Consider the following 16,079-nt stretch of genomic DNA (forward strand, 5'->3'; position numbering starts at 1 on the left):
TGAAGAAGCCAAGTTTAACAAAAAGTGTTCTTTTTTCGCCAAAACATATGATCAATGGTGGCAAGGAAAGGAAAAAGAAATTCCAGTGGAGAACAGTTTGAGATCGAGCTCATGTGAAAGTGGGTCGATGAGGAGACGTCCATGGAATGATTAGATATGGAATTCCTCACCTTGGAAATAACCAATGGCTAGTAATGGCAAGGAAATTGCAGGAAGAACAGTTTATTGGGCGCCATTGTTTCTTACAAATGAAAGCTCTGACCAGAGTTTTGTGATGTTGAGGAGAAAGTAAACGTATATTTAGTAATGAGGGAAGTATAGTTGTTAATGGGAAGAAGGGAGTTAAAGGGTATTTTCTTTCACCATTGTCATGGGTTTGTCTACTTTGTTAAATACGATTCAAAGTCCTTTTTCCTTACATAGGTCTAAACTCAAGGTTCCTCCCCCAAGAAACAAATAAGATGGAGGGTGAAGTGCAGCAGACTTTGTTTACTATTAATACTAATGCTCATCTTGTAGATGACATTCACAGATTGGAAATGATTTTATGTAATACCAATCAATCATGGGCAAAGAATGTGAGAGATGTTATTTTATTGGAATCCAAGAAATTATGGCAACTTGTTGTACCCACAATAATAGTTTATACAATAAATTATGTAATGAGTATGTCCACACAGATGTTTTGTGGACATTTGGGCACCCTGCAACTTTTTGCATCCTCTCTTGGAAATACAGGGATCCAAGTATTTACCTATGGTCTCTTGGTATGTTTTTAAGTTTCATAAGTTGTCTTTATATATCTTGTAGGCCTTCTTTATTTGAATAATCAGACATATTTAATACTTAGAAAAGTTCTTTATTAAATAAATTATGTTTGTGTTGATTCTTATAGTTTACTAATTGGGAATGTATATGACATGTAAAAATCTATGATATCTTATTAATCTCAATATTCTATTTAATATTATTTTTTATTCAATTTTCTTATATGTTTTGTGGACCTTCCACCACAATAATTTAAAATATCAAAACATTTTAAAAATTTTTATGGTTTTTCTATTTCTATATTAAATTATAAAACTAGTGATAATTAAAAAGTGTTATTGTCAATCACCTTTATAATGTTAAACTAAATATGACTAAAAATATTTGGTTTTGTTATTCTATAATAGACATTGAAATAGTTTGTGTTCTTGATTGAGAAATAGGGGAGATGACCTAATAGCTGCCTTGGTTAATAGAGTGTGACGCGGTTTAAAAGTGTCATTTTAAAATGTTGGTTGGGAATGTTATGTTCACCCCCCAATAGCCACTCACCAAAAAAGTAGTACTTTTTACACAAATGGACCAAGAAAGCAACCAAGAAAGCAAAATAATATCACCTATTGGTACATGTGCTATCATTTTTTGAAACTTTTTATAAATGATAATTAGAGGAGATCTACTATAATATAACGTAACGATCATTAGACCCCACCAGCTACTAGATCGTCTCTTCAATTGACACTCATAGGGGAGGGATTAAAGAAAACTCAATATTTATGTGATAGAGAAATGAGCATGCAATGGTAGGTTGACAATTATTTTAATAAATTATAAGAAAATTAGTGAAAGCTTTGAAGTCATCCTATGTGATAGAGAAAAGGTTTGAAGTCATTTTATCTGACAGACAAAAGCTTGGCAAGGATTTGAATTGGGTCCATTCATACTAGACTAACAAAGTAGAACTTATGTTTTTAGTCTATGTTTCACTTCATTTGTGAGATCAGTGGATGATATTATTAATCATTGATCCCCATTACAAAAGAATTGTGGTCATTAAGATCTTTGAAAAGTCAAATAAAGGATTTTCCTATCAATAGATGACACGACTCCACCCAAATTTGCTTCATTCTATTCATATCGACAAAAAATTATATTCCAACTATAAAAAAAATGATTTCAAAGATCAACAGTGCTTTGAATTTGTTGAAAAAACCATATCAGCGTGTATTTTAAACTTTTCTGGCATCCAAGAGGAATGATTTGGTTGCTTCCATTTGATATTCTTGTTATGCAATCCTAGCAATATGTAATCAAGGCCTTCAGTTATTCATTGTGTTTACAGTATTTATAATGATAGCAATTTTTACAATTGTGTAAATTTGTTTCTAGATTAATGTTTTTAAACATACTTTATAATTATAGTATGATTCATTATTCAAATGAGAAAGAATGTAAGAAATAGAAAAACGATAGATCATGGACCATTAGAGAACATAGGAATCAAATACGAGAATTCACCATCTTTGTTGTATGCATGTACTCTGTTGTATGTATGTAGTTGTATGTGCGTCGAACCTTCTATACATTTCTGCATATCTATAATGACGGGTAGATTGATGTATGTATGCCTCCTTTGTAATGGAGTAGAATGGAAAAGATCAACTGGAATATTCAATTTCAAGTAACCAAAGCAACCACTGTGGCAACCACTGGGGGCACCATAGGAAGGATTCTGGGTCAAATCTTGCCACTCTCAACATAAGAAATTTGTCAAATGCATAACCAGTTACTTAAACCAACTAAATAAGCTGCCAGAAATCAATGGTGTCTACTAAAGCATAAACTATTAGTCACTCCTTCCACGTGAGTCCTACATACCCAAGGTTGAAAAAACTACAAAGAATCACAAAAAGAGAACGAAACTTCTAAATAAAGTAGCTCTAAAGAAGAAAGAAGTAAACTTGATCTCTAGTTGCTGGTGTCAGGTGAAATCACTTGGACTGGAGATTGTGCAGGAGGATGTTCACAAGATGACAATTGAGGTGGAGAACTTTGATTGCTTTGGAGAAGATGATGCTGGATATCTTACAATTAGGGTTGTTCTTGGATGCATGACTTTTGACAAGGGTGAAAAGGCCCTGCATAAAAAGCCCCCTTCCCCACCATTGAAGAGAAAAACCTGGAATTGCCCCCCGAGACTTGATATTCTCCACCCATTGTTTATTATGAGAAAATAAAGCTTCATGAATTCTTTAGAAACTTTCATACGAAGGCAACTGTTAGGTGTAAAGGAAAATCCTTTGCCACAACCCTTAGTACATGTGCTCAAATGAAGGCTTCAAACAATGTGTGCACATCTAATTATTTTTTAGATATTATAATTATTGCAATAATTGGAAATGTTATCAATGAGGAAACATAGATAGAGAATTTAAAAAGATTAAATTTAATTTAAAACAAAATTGTATTAATATAATTACTTTCTTAATTCTTAAAATGTCAAACATTTGCATATGTAAACATCTATTTGCATGTATAAATTGATTTGATAGCTTACTAGATTAAAAAATTGTCAATTTGTAATAAATTTTAATTTGTATGTTATAAACTATTTAATAAAAAATTATAAAATTATCTATAATTTTATTCTTTATCTCAAATGAACTTAAGTTAAAAAAAAGAAAAAGAAAAATAATTAAATTATATATTAAAAAAAATCATTCTATTTATCATTCATATTTATCTATTTACAAATCATCTTTAATGAAACTAAATTTATCAATTCAGATTTGATTTATTTTCTTATAAATCTGCTTTACATTTTCAAGAGGTAATGACTCAAGCTTGAATAGAGCTCTTGTTAATTTGTGTTTTCTCGAGAGTTTTTCTCTGTTCTATTTTTCTTTTAAAGTTGTGCTCAAATGTTTCTTTTAAACTTTATAAAATGTTTGCTACACTTTGTCTAAAGTTCTTTTGTATTATTTACTTTGAAGGTCATAGTTTTTTAACTAATTTGAAATTAGAATTTAAATAATAAATTGAATACTGTTTTTTTTTGTAACAATCTAATTAGCCGATAGGCTTCTCCTATGGAGCAACGCTCCAAAATAAATGCATTTTTTTGTCTCACGTAGAATCATTTGTCTCACACAATAAATACTCTACTAGGTCAAAATCTGATATGCAATATTGCGAGTGATGACTTCAGCCTTTCCGTTTCCCGATCTTCCATCTTCCCCATGTTGTACAAGACAATACGTTTCTACTACTGAATTGAAGGGGTCTTTGGCACCACACATTGTCACTGCTACAATAATGCGTTGGAACCGGTAGTATAGCATAACTGAGCGCAACGAGACTGACAACCTGATGGACCTATAACACGTGGAGACATCTGTACGTGTTTATTTATGTGGAATGAGATGTTGCGTTGGGAGTGTTCTTCCCACCCAAAACACAAATCATTCTGTTCGTTGATTAGTTATCTTCCACTCGCACGGTGGCAGATCCACACTAAATACATACCGCCTTTAACGCATTCATGCTCTGTCATCAACCTCGATCTATAATAGCTCAAGGGTTGTTTGGGCTCTGACGTGGCTTCCTGATGTTTGGTTTGGTAGAATAGATGTTTTGTCTTGGCTAGGCGTTGGCTCGAGTGTGATGGTAGTTCTAAATACCTCATGGGCTCTTCAAAAGGCATGTTGGTCATGCGAAAGGTCACGATGGCCAAAGAGGGAACGCGTGGGGAGAATCTGAATGCGAAGGGGCACAGCTTGAAAGGCTACCCCTCCCTAGCATTATTAAGCCAATTGCAAGCAATGAGGCGTGGGGATCCATATTCATAGGGTTTGTCCGCTGCAAGTATGTGTTGAGGAAGAGAGCGCAACGAATGAATAAGAGAGGACTTGTTTTGGAGATTCTTGGCGATCTTAATCCGCCACCTCCCATTCCAATTCATCATAAAGCCAAAACTCAATTGACCATAAATATTGAGACGTGAAATAAATGGCTACCTTGGCAGTTGACCAGGAAGTCGATTTAATGAATGTCCAGTAGTCATCAAACGATATAATTGCTTGTCCTGTCTGTCACGCTTTCCTCCCTATTCTCCAACCGTATGATAAGTGATTGAAAAGTTCTCTGTTTTTCATGCATTCTGTAGTGGTTTCCCAATTTCCCACTATCAGCTGCAGTCTATAAATAAAATTTATCAACTTGGTCCTAGATTATATATTGTTGGTGATTCTAAGAGACTCATTGATCTGGTTTGTTTTTTTGAGCATGACAAGTTCGCAGTAAATACTTCCTCCTTCCTCTGTTTAGTTTTGGTTTGTCATGTTTACTATTGTTATTATATGGTGATTGAATTTATCTCCATTCTTTTTTAAAATTCATAAATATCTGATATTTACTTCGATTTCCTGCAATTATGTTTCTTTTCCCAATATCGTGTCTTACAAATGGTTTTAATCATTTTTTAATGCTATTTTTCCCCGTTTCAACAGTTGAAGCTAATTTCTGCAAAGGTTTCTTCAAGGACAAGACATTTCTGGCTTCTCAGCTTATGTGTGGCTTCTTCTCGGGAACACATTTATACGTACGCTCCTTTACTCTGACCACGAATCTTTGTTACATAATCATAATTGAAATTAGGAAAGCACGCACAATGTTGATTTTGAATCTTGCAAATCACTTCTGCCATTTGATCCCTAAATATTTTTAAAAATATGCGTCCGTAATTGTAAAGGCCTTTCAACGGAATCATGAATTTACAGTAAACTTAATGTGTTGAATCTTTTCTTGTAATTTTAAACTAGCAAATAAGTTGATATCACTCAATCCTGTTGAAAAATTTTCTCACCTATAATGGAAATCCATAAAACTGTAACATCCCACGCAATCATAATTGGTAGACATTTTAGTTCTAAATCATAGATTGAAGCTAACAGTTAGTTGGCTTGTGTGAACTATTTCAAATTTTGTAATAGTATAAGATGGAATCTACGATTAAGAGCTATTATTGAAACGATGAAAAGAAATTGACAACAAAAATACTAGCATACAATCTATTTGATATAGGAAAATATAGTAATTGTATATTTCATGTTTAAAAGTTTACTGATATTTATACATGATAATTATTTATATAATGATAAATGAATTTATACTTGTGTGCAACTAATAATATTACACTGGTTGCATTTATGTTAGGGTGTTTGTCAATTTTGAATGTGTTGAGATGTTTTATGATGTGATAATAAATAAATGTTGTTTTCTGCAAAGTGATTGTTTTGCAACCTTAAATATCTTCTCGATTTTCGTGTTGCACACATTTTGGTATCAAGATTGTACATTTTTCACAAAAATGGTATAATTTAGGACAGTTTTATCTCAAATTTAGGACAATTTAAAATTTAATTAAAGTCTACTTACTTTTTTTTTCCGTCTTTTTACAATGTTAGACAACTAACTTATCTTAACTAATTAATTAATGAATATTGAAGTATACATTTTATGTTAAAAACAACTCTATATTTATTATTATTTTAATATAATTAGGTCTTTTCCTTTCAACGTAGATATGAATGTTAATTTTGTTTTATATTTGTTATTAGATCATTTAGAAAAATATGTAATAGTTTCTTTTTTTAAATCATATTATAATATTGTTCAAAAACTATATTAAAATATAATTAAAATAAAATTTCTATTTCAAATATAGGTAACTTAATATTTTTATTATTGTACTATTTACTACTTTTGATCACTATCATAATTTCTCATTCAAAATCAATAAATAATCATCTTTCTTGCATAAATTTAAAATCATAATTTTTAAAACCATCTTAGAAAAAATAGGCAATGAATGTATTTATTTAATGCTTAATAGGTTTGAAATTTAGATTTTTAATTATTTTTATATGCTATGTTTAATTATTCTTATTACGCCCTCATTACACAATTTACTTTTGTATTTGTTTATATATTATTCTTTTTTGATAAGTATAATTATTTTTATTTTTATCAAGTATAATTTAAGTTTTTTTTTAGTATATATATTTTTTATTATTATCAAGTATAAGATTATTTTTCCCTTGTAAATTAAATAGATGATACCTATCAAAAGTAAATTTTTTACTTATATTTTTAAAAATTTATAGCTAATTAAAGAATTTCACATTTTAGTTGACAATGGTAGTTTTTGCACCATATAAATAGGGCACCACACTTATCAAAAAGTACACATTTTAATTCAATATTTATATTTCATGTACAAAAATTGCTCACTGTTAAATTCATATATCTATTATTTGCATTTTTGGGGTGTGCTTAGAAATAGATATAATTTAGCTATGGGTAAATGATGTTTTTATAGGAAGCATGTTTATCTTCATATCAAACATTCACTAAGTTTTAAATATTACAACATTTGAATGTGGGGATTAGAAGTAGGTATCTCAAAAAAACTATTATTTAATTGTACAATTTCAGTTTCATATACATCTATATATAGTTTAAATTATTTTTTACATTATAATTATGTATATATAGCACTTCCTGAACAAATAAATTTGTACAATTTATTTTTTATCATATATTTAACATAGCGAGTATTCTATAGGTCATGGCGCATAATCCAATTCAAGAACAGATTATTGAAATATCAAGTAGCATAAGTATTCCACATTCAATGTCTGCTTCAAACTCATCCATCAACTACGAAGGGTCTCCAAAAACAGAGATTGAACACTACGCAAGATCAATTAATCTGGCTTCTGATATTAATGTTCAACAACTTAAAGATATATGTCGAAATACATTTGATGTCAAAGAAAGCGAAATGTTGGTTGTATACGAGGTGCTAGAAAAAATCCATGCCCATGGATTCTATACTTTTCTGAGAGAATTGCACACTGATGAATTCTATCAACAGGGCAATGCTCCATTCATCCGTCGTGCGTTCCAGGACTACCTCAAACACACTTAGCTATTTGTTATGCATATTATACCCTATGTAGCCTTGAATTAGATGTTGGACATTGTACAACATATGACCTATTTTGGATATTCACCTCTAAATGTTGTATTTCTTTTACCTACTTGTTTATCCTAATTCACTTCTTACATCTTCTAAAAATTTATGTTTACACACTTAATAAAGTATGTAATTTGATAACTAGAGACACTTCATCAAATGTGATGTATACAATTTATTTTCAAATATACTTTAAAAAAAGACTCTTTTGTCAAATGCTTTCATTATGTATACATTGTTTTTCAACATTACAACTATTTGAACAAATTTTCATTACCTAAACAACCAACATGAGTACGCCCTATCAATCTACATGTATATGGCAAGTTGTAGCTACTTATTGTACTTACTAAAAAATTTAATAATATATTATATTATTTTACATTTTAAACTTTGAAAACTATAAAGTAAATGATATTGTTCATTTAAAACTATAGTTTTTGTCTATTACAAATTATAATTTTCTATGTTTGATATTTTTTTATATAAAATAGTCATATTTGCAAGAAGTTACATTTATCTCTATCCCTCATTGTATATTCTACATATTAAAATTGGTCTTCTAAAAAATATTACAAGCATTACTATTACATATTAGATCATTCAAAAAAATACTCTTTAAACCTAATTATTTTATACCATTCAAATTAATTAGTCTATTATATTTTTTGTCATACTTATTTGTTCTATGTGTTTGGTTTATAATTTGTTTAATTGAAGTCATCATTTAAGAAAAAAAACTATTACACAACTTCATTAGTTATAAGTTAAATTACATTTATTCCACGCCAAATTTGGATATATAGTTAACATTTTATTAATGTTATGCCAATTTAGATCCATTTTAAAAATATTTCTTTACAAACAAATACTATTAAGCTAAACTATCATAGCCCAAGTTCTGCAAATGTTTTTCCATTTATATCTACTAGCTAACGTTGTTTCCCCCCTATTGTATTACATGATTTATTGTACCTATCATTTACAAGTTCTACATCATACATTCATCTACTTGTTGCTTAAAGGTACCTCTTTATATCTTTTGCACTGCTTTTTCCTTACAAATTACGTTAGCCCAACTTATTACTTATTTATTATAAGTTTTTGCACAAGGTTTAATTTTCCAACAATTTTCAAGCATGTTATTAAATATATGTCAACCTATAATTTTTCTATTGTCTTTCCTTTCATAGTCTTCTACTTGTACAAGACTATTGTTTGTGGTTCTATGTTCAAACAAACATGTATTCCTTGCTTTACATTTTGTCTTTTATGCTCTTTAGTATATAATACATTTCTTATATCTATTGTAAACAAATATTAACACCTATCAACTAATAATATGAAATTTATGAAACCATTTAGTTATGGCTTCATCTCTCATAGAAGATGCCATTAAACTTCTCAATAGTCACAAGTTAGACGTGCAACCATTTCTTCAAGTGTATTCGCTTGCACCAATTGGAGAGACAGCTCAATCAACAACTAGATACAAGTTAGAGCTCTCTGATGGGGTCCACATACAAAAAGCAACCTTGCCAAGAAAATATACTAGCCTTGTCACAACAGGACAGATTCAAAAGGGCACTATTATCCAACTTACTGCATATACTATTCCAACCATTTGTTCATCAAGGTAAACCACCTATTGTCTAAATATTCTTACAATAAACAATTTTTTTTCCATCCAAGTATAATCTATACTTAATATACATTTCTTGTCCTTTATGTAGGTGGATTGTAATTTCCAAATTATTGGTCTCCTCAGCAACACATGAATTAATTGGTGACCCCACCTTGTACTACAAAGAACCTAAGAAACTTGTAGAAATGGAACAACCTTCTACAGTTACATCCACAAATGCAATAGAATCTCCAGCTTCCATTCCATGTACTCCTCCAAAATTGATGTTTGGATTGCATGCATCCCTAATTAAAAAAACACCCCCCACTACTATTTCTCCTATCTGAAGCTTGAATCCATTCCAACCATAGTGGATGATACAAGGTCGTGTTACTGCAATGAAGGAGATCCACCACTTCAAAAACAACAAAGGAAATGGGCACATGTTTAGTTTTGATATGATAGATAAAGAAAGAACTGAAGTTCGTGTCACTTGCTTCAATGAACTGGCTAACCTCCATTTTCAACAGATTCAACCTGGAAGTGTGTATACATTGTCTCGTGGTACTATCAAGTCAGCAAACAGATTTTATAATAAGCTTAATAGTGATATAGAAATCACGTTGAATGAAGATTCCAGGGTCAACCATTGTGAGGATGACCACTTAATTCCAACACTACTTTTCTCATTTACAAACATTATAGATATCCTATCTCATAATGTTAACACTTCTCTAGATATTATTGGAATAGTTATATGTGTTGATCCTTCCGCTACAATAAAACGAAAGAATGATGCAACTGAGGTCCTTAGGCGAAGTCTCAAACTGATAGATATGTCTTTGTCCACAATAACTGTTACTTTGTGGGGTAAAACAGCCCAATTTGAAGGTAGTCAACTGCAATAAATGTATCATCTACAAAAGTTTACTGTTCTTGCCATAAAAAATGGCCGCATTGCTAAATACAATGGTAAGGTGGTGAATACATTGGCAACATCACAATTGTTTATCAATCCTAATATCGAAGAGACAAAGCAACTACAATCTTGGTTCACAACGAATGGCCCAGATATCCTCCTTCCCCAAAGTGACTTTGTAGGGCCATCCACCAACTTAAAACAAAATACCATCTCATCTATTACTAATGATCCTTCACGTACATTGCAACCTCTACATTGCATTGTTAGAGCAACATTGGTTTATATTAAGACCAAAACTACTTGCTATTTAGCTTGTCCCAATGAGATTCGGGGTAAACAATGCCAAAAAAAGAGTAGAACAAAATGTTGATGGCCATTGGTCTTGTTCAAAGTGTCTACTTACATTTCCAGAATGTAACTATAGGTATGTTCTTCAAGTAAAGATTGAAGACCCCATAGGTGGTCTTTGGGCAACAGCATTTAATGAGGCTGCAACTAAACTTGTTGGGATGCCTGCAAAGGAACTATATATGCTACAATTCAACCATGATAGTGAAAATTCTGTTGAGTTGGTCATAAAAAATCTACAGTACCATCAATACCATTTTACTCTATCAAACCACATGGAAACATACAACAATGAAACACGTTTGAAATCAACTATTGATGTAGTGACAAATTTTGGTTTCACTGATGAAATCAACCTTTTGTTACAAGGTATTTCCTCATTTTGTCTAATGAATAGTGCCTAACACCTCAATCTTACATACCTATATATGTACCTCTTTCCTTCTTTCTACTATCATCCTCCTTTTTTTTTAACTGCTTTATGTACTAGCTATGTACAGGGTTTCAAGGCCCCTTCAAAACTTGTTACATACACTAGATATACAGATAACACTTTGTTTATGGTTATAGTAAAGCATCAAATGTATCTACTACTTACCTTGTATACATATGTGTTAGTCCTTTTTATAAATTATTTCATGTTTTTTGTCCACACACTTTGAAATAATTAATATTCATACTTGTTATGTTTAACTTTATGATTTTTCTTTTTTATTGGCTTACAATTATACATGTTATCTACAAACCAATTCAATCTACAAACAAATAGAATACTACTATAACCTTAATTTAATGATTTTTAGTAGAATTTTTTCTCATTTTAATGGTTAACTACACATGATTAATTCTAACAAATTATACCTCGCAATGAAATTAACAATTATTTTGCTGCTACCATACATGCTCCTACACTTGTATATTGTATTAAGGATCAAAGTTACTGATTACATTTATTCTATCTTTTATGGAGTACAAAAAATGGACTCAAATGTACATGATTCTAATGGATGGACAAACTTAACTAGCCCTAGTGATCTTCGATCACATGAAAGAAGTCGGTTGTATTATGCTAGCCATAGAGCTGAGATTAGTGCACGACGTAAGATCCATCGTGCAACTACCACCACCACCTCACTTGTTCATACACTCCAATCCTACTCCCATCCTTCTACAACCACCTGACATCAATTAGCCAATCCACCCATTTCAACACAACTTCCATCACAAACCCCACCACCTCCACTTCCAGATGTGCAAACATCTAAAAGCCTTTCACACTTCAATAGCCCCATTGAACTACATACACGTAAGAGAAGTCGTTTGTATTATGCTCATCATAAACAGGGAATTAGTTCTCGTCGAAAACTCCAGCGCATGCAACGACTCAACCATACATCAAATCAGCCACTATGTTTGCCTACAGAAACTCTTCCAACCAACCATGCCATTTCTTCGTGTACCCCCTCTCAGACAAACCATTCACAACATAGGCCACTTCATCCACTCCCATCAAGCGATATGGATTTCAATATGTCATCTTCCTTCTTAGACGCGACCAAGTCATTTAGAACTAGGGTAGATGCATTGTCCAACTTACACACGTGTTATATATGTAATGAGCGTTACTCGGGTATGCTTGTGCGCTCCTCACACAAAGACATAGCTTGTAGAAGATGCATTGTAGAGAAAGGTCTTAATCGTTTCTCACTTGCAAACAATATGGACCCACTCGAACAACCAAATGTTCTTAAAGTACTCACACAAGTAGAAGAAATGCTCATTGCACACGTTAATCCAATATTACAAGTAACACATGCCCATGGCAGACAATACAAATATAGTGGTCATACAATTAGCTTCCCCGAAGATATAAAACTCATTGCAAAAACATTGCCACGTAGGCTTCATGAATTGGATGTTTTAATAGTACGTAAGTTGAATTCACATGGGAAGGCTTATGATTGTTATGTCAATAAAAGTCATATCCACAATGCACTCCAATACAAAATCAAATATGACCCTTATTACAATGACGTGATAATTGATGAGAGCACATTATTGGTCTTGCCAGATACTACTAGTGACATCTCTGAAATGCTTCCCTTGTTACATAGTAAACATGAAGACCCACATTCAACCAACAATGACCTTGAAAGTGTACCAATTGACCACGAACAAAACACTCAAAACTCTACTTCATTTATGGTCAGTCTACCAAACAAACAACGTGAGTTGCAAATCATTAAGGAATCATTGGACCTGGACCATGAACCTAACTCCAAACTCGATTGGCCCCACATCAGTTCAACACCAATTAATGAGTACACCATTGAGGGACTATTTGACATGGCATTTCCAACTCTATTCCCAAATGGAACAACACAACCCATGCAACCTCGAGCAAGAGATGTGCAACTTCATGAATATGCACTGCACCTTATGCGTTACCATGACAATAGGTTCGGTCAACACCCACGGTTTACATACTTCCTACTTAACCTTATGATGCGCCATCGCAGCCAAGCTCTAGCATTGGTGTTAATTAAATGCAAAATTGATGATAATATACCAACTAGTATAGAAAATCTTCGGCCCCGCTTAACAAACCTGCCTGATTGTCAATTAGCTCATAGAGTCTGCTAGATCATATACATATTCGGCCAATCGTAAAGGGTGCAAATGGCATCATAGAGATGATAAAGCAATTGTTCAAGTCTACCCAAAATTTTATATGGTACCACCCAAAGACTGAAAATTTTGAACTATTTTGTTGGAGTGAGCTTATTTTGTACAAACATTTTCGTTCACTCACAAAAGATATAGGTCTTTCAAAAGAAGCAATCATTTCTCATTGGAAGGCCATGTCATTGCAAAAATACAATGTTTGGCATATTAATCGCAAAGAACAAACTCAAAATGATTTGGGAGAAGCTATTGAAAGTGAGGATGAGCCATCTCTACAAGACCCACCCCAATTGAATGAGTGGGAACTTATTTCAAATATGTCTCATTCCAATAATTTTAACTTTAATGAACTTGACTTGTTGGGTAAACGTGATTTTGACAATAACCACAATTGGGAAGGTCACATTGTTCCTACACAATTGCATGAAGATGCAAACCAATTTGTTCCTAGAACTAAGATATCTCAACAAGCGAATCAGCCACCAAAACATGAGTACAATTGCTAGTACGAGTTGTCACCTAAACAACAATTGGCCCTTCAACTAATTTTAGACCATTCCATTGCAAATAATCATACTGAACCTTTGTACATGCTCTTGCAAGGAACAACAGGAACGGGAAAGTCATATCTAATCAATTGCATACACACGTCTCTTCAAAATACATCCCCACATGGATTAACTCCTATCCTTGTACTTGCACCAACTGGAATAGCCGCATTTAATATACGTGCAACAACTATACATGCAGCCCTCAAGATACCAATTAGAGAAATGAAACCACTACAAGGACAAACATTAACAACGTACCAAGAAAAAATGAAAAACATCAAATATATTTTGATTGATGAGATGAGTTTCATAGGCCCGAAATTGTTACTTAAAATTGATTCGAGATTATGTGAGGCATTTCCCCACCGACAACATATTCCTTTTGGGGGACTATCTATAATTTTAATTGGTGATTTTGCACAACTACCTCCTGTTATGGACAAACCTATTTATGTAGGACAGACAATATCTCAAAATCTTTGGCTCAATTTTAATATCATTGTAACATTACAAACAATATTTAGACAAGATGGTTGTGACCCAACACAAATAAAGTTTTGTCATGCAGTACAAAACATGCGCAATGCTGAACCAATCGAGGATGACTGGAAATTACTAATGACGCGCACAAACACACACCTTCCACCAAATGAGCAAGTGAAATTCAACCAAGCAATACATTTGTTTGCCACAAATGAACAAGTTGCTATACATAATAAACAAAAACTCAAACAACTAAATGTACCTATTGCACTCTGTGTAGCTATAAATACTCAACGTAATAATGTTGAAACATATACAGATGACCAACTCTCACAAGAAGTACTCATATGTAAATTCCAATGTGTCATGCTTACCGCAAACCTATGGATACAAGGTGGCCTTGTCAATGGATCCCTTGGTGTAGTTAAGGACATTGTATATGCCACTTCCTCTAAGCCTCCTCAGTTGCCAACATATGTTACTGTCACATTTGATAGCTACAATGGGCCTCCATGGGATGTCAACAACCCAAAAACCATACCAATCCATCCAATTACCCGAGGCAATCGTACCCAACTACCACTAACCACTGCTTGGGCTATCACTATACACAAATCACAAGGCCTAACTTTAGAACGGGCCACAATTGATATAGGTAAAACTGAAAGACAAGGCCTCACCTTTACAGCCATATCAAGGGTCAAATCCATACAAGGCCTTCAAATTGAACCTGCCTTCTCATTTGAGCGCTTCTGCAAAATGAAAAAAAACCCCTATAATATTATTAGAAAGAAAGAAGAAGCTCGATTGTCCTTGCTCTCACTTTGACAAGGTACTTTTTCGTAATCACTTCCACTTTTCTATAAACTTTTCCTTTTAAAAAAAAAAAAACCTTATCTAGGTATTACATTTGTTTGATAACATTTTTGTCTACTTCTCTTTTACAGGTTCACTATATGCTGCAAGGAGCCGACAAAACTCAAATTGACTTGTCATATAGACAATATATAAATGTAATGTGGGAAAACCTACAAGTAATATCTATACAAATACATTGTACTGTCAAATTTGGCCCATTTACTATTACTTAAAAAAAACTGCTTCTATCGAATAGCATGCATGTTCTAAATGACACTTTACAATTTTATTATAATTACTATTTAGGTCTACACATACATTTCTTGGTAAACATATGTATCAACCATTGTGCATGCTTCAAATAATTTTTTTCCATTCTGTTGTATACTACTCCTTTGCTTCTAAAAAACCATGATTGTTATGCACTATTGGACCACACTAAAAAACATTATTTTCTTGACAAATAGATTTATTTATCATAAAGAATTATTTGTTAAACTTGTTACTATTCTGTGCAATTTCATATAATGATAGTTGTCTAAATTTACGCTATCGGCTTATCCCTTGAACCTCTCATAGGTACAAGTGCTAGTTTTATAATAATTTTAAATATATATTATAGTTCAGTAATTAGAAATATATAGGTTAAAGGAAAAATAAGCATGTACAAATTTTAAATTTAATTCAAATAAATTTTATATCATTAAAAAACAAGTATTATAAATTTTAATTTTGTTATTATCCTACCAAATAGTTAAAAATTTGATTAAAAAGGATTTACCAAATTTGTTTATGACATGG

At 32.2% G+C, this 16,079-nt stretch overlaps 1 protein-coding gene across 2 annotated transcripts in view; it reads right to left on the minus strand.

Moving 5' to 3' along the window:
• The window catches only part of LOC149559193 (uncharacterized), a 139,498-nt gene that overhangs the window by 3,424 nt on the left and 119,995 nt on the right, over positions 1-16,079 (minus strand). Inside the window, exons 5-6 of one of the 2 annotated variants that reach the window (XR_016365119.1) lie at positions 15,101-15,172; positions 14,668-15,024 (exon numbers count right to left, since the gene is read on the minus strand). The exons of the other annotated variant lie outside the window; for it this stretch is intronic. The gene's annotated coding sequence lies outside the window, so the exon portion shown is untranslated. Of the gene's footprint in view, positions 1-14,667; positions 15,025-15,100; positions 15,173-16,079 lie in introns of those variants that run through there. 2 annotated transcript variants of the gene reach the window in all.

Source organism: Cupressus sempervirens, chromosome 5, assembly GCF_028749045.1.
Source record: "Cupressus sempervirens isolate cs-2001-9-10 chromosome 5, ASM2874904v1, whole genome shotgun sequence".
In the NCBI taxonomy this organism is placed as follows: Eukaryota; Viridiplantae; Streptophyta; class Pinopsida; order Cupressales; family Cupressaceae; genus Cupressus; species Cupressus sempervirens.